This window comes from Pteropus vampyrus, unplaced genomic scaffold (assembly GCF_000151845.1).
Source record: "Pteropus vampyrus isolate Shadow unplaced genomic scaffold, Pvam_2.0 Scaffold298, whole genome shotgun sequence".
In the NCBI taxonomy this organism is placed as follows: Eukaryota; Metazoa; Chordata; class Mammalia; order Chiroptera; family Pteropodidae; genus Pteropus; species Pteropus vampyrus.
Genome location: NW_011889079.1, coordinates 1,404,052 through 1,420,144, shown reverse-complemented (window position 1 = coordinate 1,420,144; position 16,093 = coordinate 1,404,052). Strand labels below are relative to the sequence as shown.

At 36.9% G+C, this 16,093-nt stretch overlaps 1 non-coding gene and 1 pseudogene across 1 annotated transcript; both read right to left on the bottom strand.

Moving 5' to 3' along the window:
- Nucleotides 1-221: 221 nt before the first annotated feature.
- Nucleotides 222-340, bottom strand: LOC111730028 (annotated as a pseudogene).
- A 5,986-nt stretch (nt 341-6,326) lies between these two features.
- On the bottom strand, nt 6,327-6,445 carry LOC111730024. Its single transcript, XR_002776523.1, has one exon. It is a non-coding gene; the product is annotated as a 5S ribosomal RNA (ribosomal RNA).
- Nucleotides 6,446-16,093: the final 9,648 nt, after the last annotated feature.

The following is a 16,093-nucleotide window of genomic DNA, read 5'->3' as shown; positions in this document are numbered from 1 at the left end:
TTGACGAAAATAACATACTACTTTTATAATTACAAACATAAAATCATCATAATACTCTTAAGTTAGACAGACATCTTTACATCAAATCATGAAAATCTTCTTCCATTTTTCAATCCCCTTCTTCCATTTTTCAATCCCCTCCTCAGGAGTAACCACCGCTTATAGTTTGTGTATATATCTTGTATTTTTCTTTTCTTTCTTTCTTTTCTTTTTTTTTTAAGTGCCTACAGCACCTGGTATTCCTAGTTGGTCTCCCATACAAATATTAACCGGGCCCAACCCTGCATAGCTTCCAAGATCAGATGAGATCAGGCACGTTAAGGGTGGCATGGCCTTAGACTGTATCTTTTCTACGCTTTGATGCTTCCGTGTTAAACATGCAGCATTCACTATTACACAGGGCACGGTTAGCATCTTTACCTCCAAGGAAGAATGATTGAAATAAATGCGTAAAAGCATACGGGAAAATGTTCCTGATTAATGAATTCTTTCCTAGGACCTTGAATATAGTTCAAATGAGGTGTATAGGAACCTCAAGAAGGAAGGCCTGTGTCTAGGAAAAAAACCTTTCTTTCCAGCTTGGTTTCGACACGTCGTTATCATCACCCCTTAAGTCAACCACTCTTTTTTCTTCATCTTGTCAAAGTTTCAAGGAGATAAAATGTGAATTTTTCTTTTAAAAATTAGAAAGATCTATATTTTTCTTAGAGTTGAAATCTGTATGCTGGTTATGAAAAGCACTTCTGAGGTCTCACGTGGTTAAAATAAGGGTCTTGCAAAGTCCTCGGCAAATTCTAATATTGTATAATTCTGTGGTTCTTTAACTAAAAGTCAAAGAAAAACAAGAAAACAACAACAAAACTATTCTAGTTAGTCCATTTATTTGGCCAATCTGTTTTTTCTTGGCCATTCCTGTCAGTCAAGTATAATTGTGAAATTGCCTCATAGATGGATATGAATTGAGACTAGTTTGAAACTCATTTTCTCTTTTAGCCCAGTATCACAATTTAAGTCCATGCCATTTCTCGGACATACAATGGATAACAATCCTTTATTTAAAAGACATCTGGTCATCAATATAATTTGATTCTGATCTACAGGAGGCTGAGCGTGCGAGTGTGTGTGTGTATCTGTGTGTTCAGATTAATATTGAAGACCTAAGCATATGAATGATCATCAACAAAAATAGTGAAGGAAGTTTAACGAGAAGATTATCATCATAAAATGCAATAATGGGAAGCTGGCTTAATGAGGATGTTGGTGCCATACTACATTATTCATAGGACATTCTGATTAGAGACAACTGCTAAATGAAACATACATTCCTTGGTGAAAGTCTTCATTTACATTTCAAATAAATACTATTACTTCAGTCTTTGGCTGAGAAAATGAGCCTTCATACTGAATAACTTAAGACGCCCCCAAAGATAATGGTATACCGAATATATTGTTAAAGAATAAATGAAGGATTCAAGCACATTTTCTTGATTGTAAGAGTCACATTTCATTGTATATCCAGTGCAAGACACATTGTTCACCCCTCTAATAAATATACTAAATTCAGGATCTTTATCTATGAAATAGAACATGGCTATAAATGGATTTATACATTCACCATCTTATTATATTCTAATAGCTCCCCTTCTTTTTTTAAGAGTCAATCAGCCCAACTGATTAAAGCAAAGTGATAATGAGACCTGGATTATGGATCATAGCTTTTCTCGTTACATTTCTTGGCCATGAAATGGAATCCTGGCTTTCGCTGGCCATATCACAAATACTACAAAGTGAAAATGTATTATCTCTGAACAATAATTCTTAATGAGTGTGTGTGCGTGTGTGTGTGTGCACATGTGTGCGCACAGTAATATGTGTATCACAATCACCTGTGCATTATAGAGCTTCTTTTGGAGATGGAATACGAGCTGAGGATGGTTACTGGAGGTTGAGAGCTTCCCGCAGGAAGTCTTAGAAGCCAGAGTTGAAAGTAAGTCATAGAGGAGAAGCAGAGAAGTAAAACTCCAAACATTAGTGATACTTTTGTATGGCTTTACTACTGTAAAGAATCTATAAAGTTTGAATGGAGTGTTAAGTGTTAGATAGACTTTTGAGTGGAGAGTAATTGACTCGCTTTATGCGGCGAAAAACTAAGGACTGGAAATCACTCTTTGGTGGGGACACAGAAAGAGAAACAGATGAAACAAATTTTAATGTTAGAGAATCAAAAATAGACTCAGTTTAAATTTTTTGATACTTGATTTTCTTGGGCTTATCAGAAACCACTGTGAAACTATTTCCAGAAAAAAAAAACAACAACAAAAAAACATATACACACACACACACATTGGAGATAAAAGAAAACTTAGGATATTTGTAAATAACTATGGGCAGTGGTTGACACTGAACATTGAGAAAAAAAGACTTAGGGAAATGTGGGCTCATAGTCTTGTCCTAGGAGCCTGCGGTCACATGAGACTCATGTGGGCAGTTTGAAAAACACGTCAACGCCTATACCCAATGCTTGACCTCTGTGAAAGACATTTAGAGGTAAGTGAAGTATCACAAATGTTGCTGTTCACATAAACCACATGTTTTGCACAGTAATAAACTTTGCCAAAGATGTGTACGATCAAGATGTACAGATCAAGCAGGAGGACCTGCAGAGTGCTCTGTGGCTCTTCGGAGCCTTCTTCCCTGGAAGGGTCTCGAACTCTCTGGCTGTAGATTGGGTTGCTGAAGACATTTTAGGTTAGTTCACGAAGATGTTAAGATGAATGTAGGTTATGAAACATCTCCATTTCATACCCCAGGGATTTGTAATGCTCACATGATGTTCCCCAGAGAGTCGTGCCTCATATATTCGTAAATCATAGATTTGTTTACTGTAAGCACTCCCAAACCAGGGTCACCCTGCAAAAAGCATTTCATGTGTCAGGACCCCTCCAGCAAGTGCTGTTTGTTCGTATACTAGGAGGTCAGTTATCGGCACGTTTACCAAGAGTTCCATTTTCTGCTTCCTTTTTTTTTTCCTAGAGAAGCACCTCCCAGTAATCAGGAGAGGACTGTTTCATAGGATGGCTATTTTTAATTCCTTCTTCCCCAGTAGGCTAAAGTTCTAGCGAATTCATTTTTGGTTTTAATCATAGACTAGTGGATATATTATCATTTCTCACCCTTACTGTGCCACTAAACCTACTTTATATTGTGGCATGTTATATTCTATTATACTTAAGTTTTTAAAACTTAAGAGGAATCTTATATATGTAGAATATTACATGGAAGTTGAGAAATTTCCAAAAGAACATCTTGTTGGCATCCTTCCGAGTTTGAAGGTGGATACCCGGACAGTGTGTCTCAAGACACTGTAGGCAGCTGAGTTAGGTATCTGGCCAACTTTCAATTTTGTGGCATCTTCTTGGTGAGGAAAGAACTCTAAATATATCTTTGGATTATAGAGTATATGCCACATTTGTTTATAGACATATGCTGTTTCTTCCTGTCCTGCTACCAAAACATGCCTATTTTATGTCTTCATATCCTTAAAATCAGGAGTTCCCTTGATAATGTAATTCTGTTTATTAATATGTTAATGACTGAAGCAGTTTCACATTTACAACTCCCAGATGGCCATTTTTAGGACCTGAGATCACTTAATCTAATTGATTTAACAATTTTCTTTTTTTTTATTTTAGAGAGTGGATAGTTCTGTTCTACCCGATTGCGTGTGTGTGTGTGTGTGTGTGTGTGTGTGTGTGTATGTTGTTTAATTACTCATTCTAACTGACTACAAATTGCATTTATCTCTCAGGAAACAAGTACTAAATGTTTTCTTGACCAAACAAGCTATAAAAAATGAGGCATCTGTCTTTATGCATTTTTAGTTTTTCTTTTAAAATGTCATTTCTTTTCTCAATCATCCAGCAGATGAGAAAGCTGCTTTCTTAAGTTAGAGCTATGTTGAGAATGATGCATATATTTCATGCAAATTACATTTTAATACTTCTGAGCAAGATATAAATGGAATTAAAATGAACATTTATTCCCCTAGTCATTCCCTCCAACACACAATACCCACAGCCATAACTTGATATGAATAATGGTGATATTAATCATTAGTGCTGTTGTTTTAATTGAGTACAGAGTATGATGGCATTTATTCAAATGTTCATCAACTGCACATAATAATTGTTTGGCAACATGCTATAGTAAATGAGACAATCACGATTAGTTCCTATGGTACTCATTGTTGGAATATGAATCATACTGAATTGTTTTGGTATTCATGCAGATCTAAAATGTAATTCCACAGGAATCCTATTGTAATTTGCCAGGGCATTAATTAATACTATGGTGCAAATAGGAACAGAAAAATTACATACAAAAATGAAGCAAGGAAAGTCATAAATTTAAAATTCCAAATTATAGCACTCTCCACTTTATGACTGGTAGTTTTTATGTGTGGGAAATAGAAGCCAAGTTTAAGAGGTGGCCTAATGAATCAATCCACAGCCCTGGTACCCAATGGGTTATTAAAGAATTTTAAACCTAGGGTCCTCAAAATTAATGCTAATTTCTGGAAGTTTCTCTCATCAGAAGGGCCTTGCCTTGCCAACGTTCAGAGGTCCGTGTTTGGACTACCTCAGGGGAACAGCCATCCTTGTAGTGTTCCGTGTAGAGGGAGATTTCTTGAAGACAGCAGTCACTGTGCACAACCATTCAGGTGCATATTGTGAGGTCACATAATTAGTGCTGAGATATGCGATTACCACTACACAGAGAAGAGGATGTCTGGTGCAGGAGGGTCATTTTGTTGAGGTTAGCATGGTGTTGCAGAGGAGCAAATGATGGCCATGAGCTTGACCTCCCCACTTGCTGGCCCTGGCTACATGAGCTTGGACAATTTGATTAAATTCACTGTGTGTTAGCCGTTTCGTCTTTCTAGTGGGAATCATACCACTCTTGAGAAGTGGGGTGCATTAGATGACTTCTTTTGAGACCTTTTAGCTGTCATCCAACTAAAATATATGCCCTTAGATTAATTTGCCCACGCACTTTGAAGCCGGAACTTTTTTATTTGCCTCACAATTGTATACTTCTATTGTTTCAGGGTGTGTGTGTGTGCACATGTGTGTGTCTATTCCTTTCTCCTTCTCTCTGTGTACGCATGTAAGAATCATGAGGACTCCTTTGGCTCTTCATGGAGTAAGTTAAGTCTTAGTTAAATTTCTTTGGCCAGGTATGCAGAATATATTCTAAAATTTTCACTAACACATCATTTCCTTATTTTAAGCTTCTATTCCAAATACTGGTTTGTTAGTGTATTGTATTCTGAGTTCCACGGCCAAGATCCAACCACAGTCTCTTTCTACTGCCATTATTCTTTCCTATTACTGACACGCTTTCTAAACATGAAGTCTGCAGTGCCATCTTTTATCGACTACATCCCCGCCCCCCGCTAAGCCCCCACCACTCTACTAAATCATGTTCCTAAAGATATCTGGTGGCCAGCTTTGTACAAAACCTAGACTTTAAAAATCTATCATTCTCTTCAGTATCTTTGTAGCATCTCTCTCTATATATTATTTTTCTATCACTCATATGTATTCTATCTACAATGCATATCACACACATACAGCAGACATGGACCCACTACAACACACACACACACACATACACACACACACACACAGACACACACACACACACAAACTCAGAGGAACCTGGATGGAAAACAATTGCTGTTATTAGTGAATTCCCTCAGAGACTCAGTCAATAATGTAATTAGAGTGTAGCCGAAGGCCACAGAAGCTCCATTCTCAACACCATCGCTGCCATCGGCGATGCCATCACTTCATGCTCAGGCTACTGTAGAGGTGTTTTGACACCTTGAGGCCTTTGTTTAAAATATGAGAATATATTATACTATTTTTGTGTCTTAGCATTCTCACCCTAAAATATCACATATGAGTCACTCTAAGAACTCTAAAAGAGTAATCTTTTTAATGACTGTTCAATTATTCACAATATGGGTTTTCTTATTAATGGCATTCAATTTGTTTCCATTTTTTGATGATCATACACAATTCTACAATGTATCTACTTATACAGTCAATGTTTATTTTTTAATTTTTTAAAAATTTTATGGAATGACTTGTTATGGGAGTGAAATTCATAAGCCAATGATATATCTTTTAATTTAATAGATGCACAGTATCTAAAAACATTTACATTTCTACCAGCAATGTAAAAATATGATGTATCCTAAATTTTTACTTTGAAGTCTGTTCTGTATGAAATTGCTATAGCTGCTTTTTTTTTTTTTTAAATGTCTACAGCACCTGGTATTCCTAGGTGGTCTCCCATCCAAGTACTAACCAGGCCCGGCCCTGCTTAGCTTCCGAGATCAGATGAGATCAGGCACGTTCAGGGTGGCGTGGCCATAGTCTACTCCTGTTTTCTTCTGATTAATGTTAAAACGGTGTATTTTTTCTCTATTTGTTCACTTTTATCCATCCATGTCTTTGTATTTAAAGGGGCTTCTTCTATTCAATATAGTCAGTTATTGCTTTTTGACAATCTTTTTTGGTGCTTGTAGGTGCTTTTTTGGTGCTTTTGACGTTCAAAGTGACGAATGCTATAGTTGAATTAATATCTACCATGTTCGTTACTCTTTTCTATTTATTTTCCCTGTTCTGTGTTCCTATTTTGTCTTCCACTCTTTTTCTGTCTCGTGTGGTTTTAATTAAGCATTTAACATTGTTGCTGTTATCATTTCAAACAAACTTTTATCTGTATCTGACCTATACTAATTTCCTTCTTTCTAAAGGATTTCTTTCTCCTTCACTTTTGAAGGATAATTTTTCAGGGTAAAGAATTCTGGGTTGTTGCTGTTTTTCCATCAACACTTTAAACATTTCACTCCACCCTCTTCTTGTTTACAGAGAACTCTGTTCGAATTTAAAACATGGCTGACTCTTGAAAGACATGGGTTTGAACTGCCTGGGTCCACTTATATATAATTTTTCTGTGATCACAGTCAGTCTTTTGTATCTGAAGATTTCACATCTGAAGATTCAACCAGCTGGGGATTGAAAACAGTGTTTTCATATTCCCAACTGGTTTGTTTTCCAGCTGCAGATTCCCAGTTGAAGAGATTACTCTTTTTGATCCATGGTTTGTTGAATTTGCAGATGCAAAGGGCCAACTATAGAGTTAAAAAGATTTTTGACTGTGCCTACAGGTGTCAATACCTCTACTCTCCCACCCCCAGTAATTCAAGAATTAGCTGTAGTTACTTTTCCCTCCCTCTACCAGAATCAGGAAGTGGTTTTTTTCCCGCCCCCCCCCCACCCCTCTCTAGCTCTCTCGATATTTCCTGGGAGAGCCTGGTAGTGCTCCGAGAACTAAACTCACAAAAGTTGTTTGAGTCTCCTTTTGACTGGGTCCTCCTGGAGGTTTTTACTCTCAAAATTGTCCACAGCGAGCCTCCAGCAATTCATTCACCACAGACAGGTCTTCCTGCCCCAGCACTGCTTCCCACGGCCATTTCTGCTCTGGAACCTCAGCTCTGGTAAGACATGACACCCGGTATTTGCCTGTCTCTCTAATCTTGAGGGAAGGAGTTTGCCCAGGCCTCCCCTCTCTTGTGGATCCTAGGAAAGTTGTGTTTTTTTTTTTTTTTTTCCTGTTTAGTTTTTTATTTGTTGTTAGGTCACAGTTTCAGCTTTTAATCTCCATACATGTGGAACCAGAAACTGGAAGCATCTGAGTTTTTTGTTTGTTTTTGGCTTTGATTTTTTAAATGTTGAGGTCTTTAAAAAAGAGAATACTAAATGGAATTTAATAAGCCATATATCTGGAAACAAAACTTGTTGTTTGAATTAAATGTTCTACACTTTACTTTTTTTCTTTTCGGGATTTGTCAGGTTTTGAAAGAGATCTATGGAAGTATCCTACTAATATTATACAGTACATCAAATTTTCTTTGCGCTTCCAATAGTAGTTTATCAGCTACTTTGGTAAATACAAGTTAATGATTGTGGTATTTTTTCCATGAATCACGCCTTGTTCTTTTATACATTTTTTCGTTCTATTTTGACAAATACTTTTAACCTTATATTCCACTTTTTTATGTAATATTGGTCTCCTTGCTTTCTCTTTGATTGCATTTGTTTACCATCTCTGCCCAATCTTTTATTTCTGTTTTTATCAGATATATACATATTGTTTTAAGGTCTTTCTTATAAACATTTTTTTCTGCTTTCTATTTGCACAATAACGTGTCATAATAAGAACCGCAAAACCGCAGAGCTTTCCAACAATAATCGTTTATTCATAGCTCACTAATTTTGTGGCAGGATTCAGCTGTTCTGGCCCATGGTTGGCTGATCTCAGATGGGTTTGTTTATGTGTCTGTATTGACAGCATGAGTAGGAGTTCTTCAGATTTTGTCTGGTTTCTCTCACTTACCTGGGGTGTGGGGTTTGGGGTAGGCATGCTGTCTGTCATTTGATCTAGGGTGGTCTCTGCTGGGACAACTTGGGCCAACTCAGCTTATGCCATGTTTCTCATCTGCCAGTGGGCTATCCCAAGCACCAGAGGTAGCAGAGGAGCAAAAGCAATCAGGTAGCAACACGCAACACCTGTGTGGGCCTAGCCTTAGCCCTTGGTTCACTGGTCTGTCTAAGCTACAGATTTAAGCAATGGGGAAATGATTCTGCCTTTTTGCTGTGGATACAGGAAGGATTAAAGAATTCGAAGCATCCTTATGATCCACAGCAGACATATAATAGGATTTTGTTTCTTAATTCAATTTGACGATGTATTTCTTTTAATGGGAGCATTCGGTTTGATTTGATTTCTCTTAAATTTTTATTTTAAAAATTTGCGTTCTCTTTTTTGACTTTTATTATGTCTTTGGATTGAACATGATATGTGTTATTTACTTTCCAATTTATAATTTTAAAAATCTGTTGTATTTTTCTGTTGCGTTAGTTTTATTCTTCATGAGTGGTCATAATCAAACACTTGTTTAGAATCGTATACGAAAATAAGATACTGTTTTCTACATCAAAACATTCTGTTCCACAGTCTTACCTTTACTAACTCACTTGCATTCCTCCCAATCTTGCTGCCGCCTTGTTCTTCCTTTTTTATATTAACTGTATTAGTTTGATATTTTCATCTCTGACCCTTACAACTGTCTTTGCGTCTAGGCCCTTCACCTTCAAGGATCTGTATTAACACTTATGTCTCACATTCTCTTCAGCTCATAATTATGTTTAGTTTAACTGTGTAGATAGCTGGTTAGAAAAAAGTAAGAGGAAAGGATAGAGAAAGTACAGTAGAAGGATATTCCAACTAAGAAAGTTTCAGGGCTCACCCCTGTTTATTTATTTATTGTGTGTGTGTGTGTGTGTGTGTGTGTGTGTGTGTGAGAGAGAGAGAGAGAGAGAGAGAGAGAGAAAGAGAGAGAGAAAGAGAGAGATTTCTGTATTTTTGTGCTCTATTTTCTGATTCGTTTGTTGTTTGGTTAATACTTTGGTAAGTGCATTTTTTTCAGTAGTTAATAAATATTCCTATTTAATGCATATCTGCTTATAATTTCTTGATAGTTTAATGATATCATTTAGCTTTTCTCTCCATATTTTATAGATGTCATCTCACCATCTTTAAGCCTAAGAGTTACAGACAGAATTTTTATGTTGATCTCGTTATTTTTCTTGCAAAAGTAATTCTTATTTCAGTTTGAAAGCTTGTGAGTTTTTTCCTTGGTTTCAGACTTCGGAGATTTTAATACTAAAAGCCTAAGAGAGCGTCTTCTCATCAAAACTTGAGATTATTGAGTCTTATTAAGTCTGCAGATTGAGTACTTTCTCTAGTTTAGGGTGATTTTTTTTTTCATTGCTTGCCTCCTTAAATCAATCTTTCAAGACAATAATTTGGATCTCATTAATAACAATTTTCTTTTCAATTTTCCACTAAAATTTTTTAACATAAAACTATCTTCTTTCATTTCCATGAAGATTCTTTTTTTCTCTTACGTGTTCTAGACTTGAACGTCCTTACATATTAGTATTATTTTTGTTACATAGGTTTACACTTGCCTCTCCTGGCAAGTCTGCTTTTTGTGCAACTGTCCTAATTTGTATTTGTTCTTCTTCTCTCTAACTTATGCCACCCCCCTCCCCACTCTCCCACTTTTTGGAGTTATTGTTTTTCTCTATTGGTTCAATGGGCTGATGTTAGGTTCCGCTGCTGGGGAACACTAGATAAAATCTTTGTCAAGGTGAGGAGTAAGATGGCTTACACTGTTGTGCACTGGAGCTATCACAGCAGACAGGTCATCCGTCCCCTCTGCAGATACCAGGAAGAAGCTTTTGGGCTTGGCTCAGATTGAAGGCTAAAAAACACTCAGATGATCTATTCTGACCCTCTTGATTCCCCAAGAAGTGAGAAAGAGTACAATTAAGATGCTCTGTATCAGCTTTCTTTGGGGATCCAATGGTGTCCATTGGTCAAAGTCTCACCAGAATTTACCCTGGGACGATCCTCGTCCTTGGGTTTCCTTTTATTGGTTTCCAGAGACTCAGCAGTCCCAGAGCAGAGAACACCGGAAATCATTGTCTCTATCATACTGTTTATGTCCTAGCTGCCTGTCTGGCCCAGTAGCTTACGAGAGGAGAGTAGCTTGTAGCTGAAATAAGAGGAGAATAAAGATGCTTTTAGATGCCTCTTTAGCATCTTCATTGCTGAAGCCAATCTCCTGTCATAATAATCCAAAAATTTAGCATGTCCTACAAGTAGCATTTGAGAAAAGTCCTGAAAGCTCAATTATCTTAGTGTTTGAGCCTGTCTGGTTTTAAATTCTGGTTCCTTCTGGGATCCACTGTCCTCAGGTATCGGTCAATAATATATCCCTCACAGGATCGTTATAAGAATCAATCAACACAAATAAAAGTCCCCCATCAATGCCTGCCATAAAATATGTACTCAAATGCTATTATCAGCATTATTCTATTCATCCAAAATATGAGGATATTTATCACATACTAAAAAGGCCTTGAATAAACACAAATATTGAACCCCGTTCTTACTGTGCTTTCTGTACAAACATATATATAAGCAAAAACTAAAAATTATTCAAAGGGAGCAATGCATAGGGTTAGAACAAAAGTATAACCTGTATCCCAGTAATTGTCACAATATATGACTTCAAAGCCATATTCCTAGTCTTCATAACAGAGAGAAAATGGCTATTGTGCGATTTGCCTATAGAGAGTAATATGTTATGACATTGCAATAATGGAGCTGAAAGTTGTAAAGAGTCATAAATGATTTGCGAGAAGACACAAGCGTTGTTGGATGTCGCTGTTGGTACACACGCAGACACGCACGCACATGCATGCTGCATGTAGCCCTCTGCCAGTGCCATCCAGCCGTCAGTGTGTATGTGTGTGTGTGGGGGGGTGGTGCGGGAGTTGGTAGTAAGACCATTCTCCAAGGACCATAGAAATATTAGCAGTGGAATCTTAGAGTTTCTAAGTACAGCCTTCAATTTCTATTAATTTCATTTTTAATATCAAGTTTTTAAGGAAAAAAAGGAGCAGCTAAGTGTAAAAAGGTCAAATGAAGAATTATTTTAAAATGACACTTTTATGATTATAGTCATGTTTAATAACTTCAAATGAAGAATTATCCCCCATTTGATGTTTTTAAGACCAAGACAATGTAAAAATGTCATTTTAAAATGACATTTTTACAATCAAAGCAATCTGTAAAAATGTCGGGTGAACAACTCAATGAATTAAATGTTTCTAAAGATATAAAAATAGGTTAAAATGTCCAGTGAAGCATTTCATTGATAGTCGATGTTTTTGTAAGGAAATATTGATCATAAAAATATAGTACTTAGTATGTTACTATATTTAATTTTGTTAGTTGTCTTGTCGTGGAAATGGCTAATAAGTAAATGTCCTTCTGATTTATCTAACATCAATATGATAGAAGAAAATTCGACCAGCATGTAAATATTGAAATTCACGGAGTATTTTAAAATGACCTTTGCAAGATAGAAATAAATGAGAAAAAAGGATATACACAAATATTTAAATTTTGCAATTTAAAATATATTTTATAATTTTTATACTTTAACTGTGTAAGAATAAAGGATGAGATGGGTATTTTCATGTCTTTCTTATAGAAAATTAAATTTGAGAAATTTTCACTAGAGCTAAAAATTATATAATAAATCCCCTTCTTTAAACCTGAAGGTTTGGTGGAAATATGCAAATGCAATAAAGTTTCTGGATGTTCACTAATATCATTTCAAATAAGGATCTATAACTGTTACTCTGCACATGAAATATGCCCTATATGATTGAAGAACTGAATTTTTATTTAATTTCATTTTAATACTAACTTAAATTTAAATATCCACATGTGCAGATACACAGGAACTAATTTTTAGTCTGTCAGATTATGTTAATTTGGGATAGAGTCCAATTCTCAGCTCATACTTTGATTATGGATCTCTAAGAGTGTACTGTGTCAAGGCAAACTTCTGCGTGGAATAGCAAATGCCACTTGGCTAGTAATGGACATTCGGTCTAGAAGAAGGGCTGTTAAAGTACATAGAAAACCTAAACACAGGCTATGGAAGGTAAGCCTGGACTTCATACTGCGTTCCAAAGTGATTTCGCCAATGTATTCATACATTTTTGTTAAGTTACAAAATGATTCTATGGATTTACTTGCAGTGGCAAAAACAAACAAACAAAACAACAGCATGTTACAACAACAACAACAACAACAACAAAAAGGACAAAAAACCTTTACATTTATTATAATAGCCCTTACCAGATATTTTGATAGGCAAATATATGCACACACAAACATATGTACATAACTAGAGTTATCGTTTAAGCTTCATGCGTTAGAAATAATTTGTCACTCAAAATACTTATTTTTTTCCATATCAATGGCATATGTCCATTAAAGTTCTTAAACTATCAATGCCCATTTACATTAAATGCTTATTTCAAGAAATATTTCTTCATGCTTTATCGATTTTGAGATTTAGGATAATGCAAAAGATAAGTTTTACAACTTTTTTTTTTTTAAGATAAAGACATTGAGGCCTGAAAAAATTAGGGCAAAGATACTACGAAATAAAAATTCACCATGGTGATGATGATCATGGTAATGCCTGACACTCGTAGGACTTTCTAGTCTGTAATCAGTGGGATGCCCATGCCCTTCCCAGGACTGGAGCTGTCCTGCTTGCTACTCCCACTGAGTCGGTAAGAAGCAGCCCCCTTCCAGCCCCAGGCACTGCTAGTTGAGTTAGAATCCAGGTCTCATGGCTTCCTGCCTCGTGGTGCCTCTGGGAGCTGGACAGAGATATGGAGATGCACAGTACTAAAAACAAAAAAAGCGGGGTTGGCTGATTGATTGCAAATGATTTCTGTAAATCACATATGACCGGAAGATCAAGGCTTTGATAAGTGGAGGAGATGAGAGGAGCGTCAGGGATAATGGGGAGTTTAGCACAGGGGAGCAGTTAAGGAACATGGGAGAATCCTGCCTATGTCAGCTTGAATCGTAGTTGTGCCAAGTCATGGCGAGTCATGGGTTCTGTTATGCCTTACCAAATACATCATGACCTTTGTTCTGTCCACCTTGCAGAGGCTGCAATCTGAGAGAGCCTTGTTCCAGCCATCTTTTGCCTGATGCTGACTTTTTTTTTTCTTTTCTCCTCTACCCCATCTGTTCTCTTAGAACCCTCCTCCATTTTTCTTCTCTGACATATAGGCCAGTTACCATTTTTTAAGTTCTTACTACCCACTAAGCATTGTGACTCATGTACTTTATATTCACTATTTAATTTATTACTTCCAACAACCTCGTGAGAAGAAACATTTACATTTTTATAAAATTTATAAAATCAAAAACCTGTGATAATAAAATTTTATTATTCACATGATATGTATATAGATCTATATCTATATCTATATCTATATCTATCTATCTATCTATCATATGATCCAACTATTTCAATTTTAGGTATTCATCTAAGAGAAAAGAAATTATGCTTTGATGCATACTAGTAAACGAATGTCCATAGAAGTTTTATTTGCAATTGATAAAACCCAGAAACAACAGAAATGCCACAGCAACAGATAACATAGAACCAAATTGTAGTATTTCTCTACAGTGGGGCTCTACCGAGAAATAAAAGTAATCGAGCATGGGTATATACAACTGGTATGAATTTCCCAATATTTGTTCAGCGAAAGAAGTCAGAGTATACATTTTATGATTCCATTTATATTTAACTGTATAAAAATGCAAACCAATCTATAGTATTGGAGAGCAGAGCAGTGATATCTGGGGATGGAGTGGAAGGTATCAGGGAAAAGCAAAAGGGAGAGATTTCTAAGAGATACATGGAAACTGTGAGTTAGGAGGTGTTTTCATTCGAATGATGATGTTTTAGGGATGTACATATACATATACTTAAAAACCGATTAAATTATTATTCTTATAAATATCCAGTTTACTGTATATCAATTACGACTCAAGAAAAACATTAAAATAATATGTTCTCTGACCTCATTAGAGACAGTTTTCCCCATGGCACTTATGCCAGATCTTTGAGTGGAACAAAATCAACCAAATGCAATGAGATCTGAGAGGTGCCTTCTGAGAAAACATGAACTTGAAAGATGAGAGGTTTTGGAGAAGAGCGAGGTTCTGTGAGACAGATAATGACCTATACATAGATTAAAGCTTTGCAAGGATGGAATTTTGAAATTTTTCCTGATGTTTCACAAAAATCTTAAATTCCATAGCTGAAAGATTTTATGAAAAAAAGGATTTATTTGGGACACTAGTGAAAGGACGTAGCAGCTAGAGAAAGGACGTGGCCCTGGGCACGCATCCTCCACCACCAGCAGCCGGGCTTGGTGCAGAAGGCAACATGTCCACCCTCCTGGACTTGAGGAGTTTTTATACATCGAGGAAGGGGAAGCAAGATATAAGTGGTTTTGAAAGAGTTTACAGTGGCTACAGATAAGAATGATGGGACAAGGTAAAGCAGGTGTGGTTTTATAATAAGAACACAGTCTCTGAGAGAAGAAATATGTACTAATTTGGACTGGCTATAGGCTACAGCCCTTGAAAGTTTATGGATCTGCGGGATGCGGTGGCCCGTCTAGTGGTCACCTAGTTGATGCCTGGGTGTTGAGACAAAGCTCCAGCATGAGTGCAGGAACCTGTCAGTTGCTTTCGTCAGCTGGTCCCCACCTGTGAACAGGCTAACGGCTCTGTCTCTCTCTCATTCTTCGGCCCCCTGTAATTTAATTTAGAACATCCTAGAATTTGTTTTTTCTTGTCACTAATAACAAAGATATGGGCTCATTATGATAACTACTTGTGAATTCTTACTCTATATTTACAAAAGTGGCCAAAGTGTGGCTCATCAGTCCTATTTATGTTTAAAAAAACACGTGGGCTTTGAACGTAAGCTTTGTCCTCGGAGTGTTTCAGAACCTACCAGTTTGCTGATTTTTGCATCTAAATCGTAACATCACAGGTGTTTGCATTTGTGGCCAGGCATACCGAGGGTGAGTCTGTCTTACCTTCCTCCTGAATGCTCTGTCACCATTCAGTATTCTTTGGTCCCCTCCCCACCAGCACGCCAGAAGATGGGGCATATTTCAAGCAGAGAAATCGAGCCATGAGAAGTTGATTCCGGGATGATTCTCTGCTGAAGGAAGGGTCCCCAAAGGCACACCCCTTGCAGTAATGAAAGCACATTAAATGTAAACTCTGATGAGGGTTAAAATGGCAAGACTACACGTCCATCGTGTAAGAGCTACACAGAGGGCCAAGCATCACTTTGTTCGAAAGGGATAATACGGCGTAACCTAAGTAGCAGTTTAAGCAATTATTCAGTAGAACAGTTAATCATCACCCTCAGTTCACAGACTTCTGTTTCTCCAGAATGCACATGTCAGACTGTAATTAAATGCAGTCACACCGCTCAGGGCAGAGTGAGCGTCCTGGGCTGAAATGTTGGAACCAAGCTGAA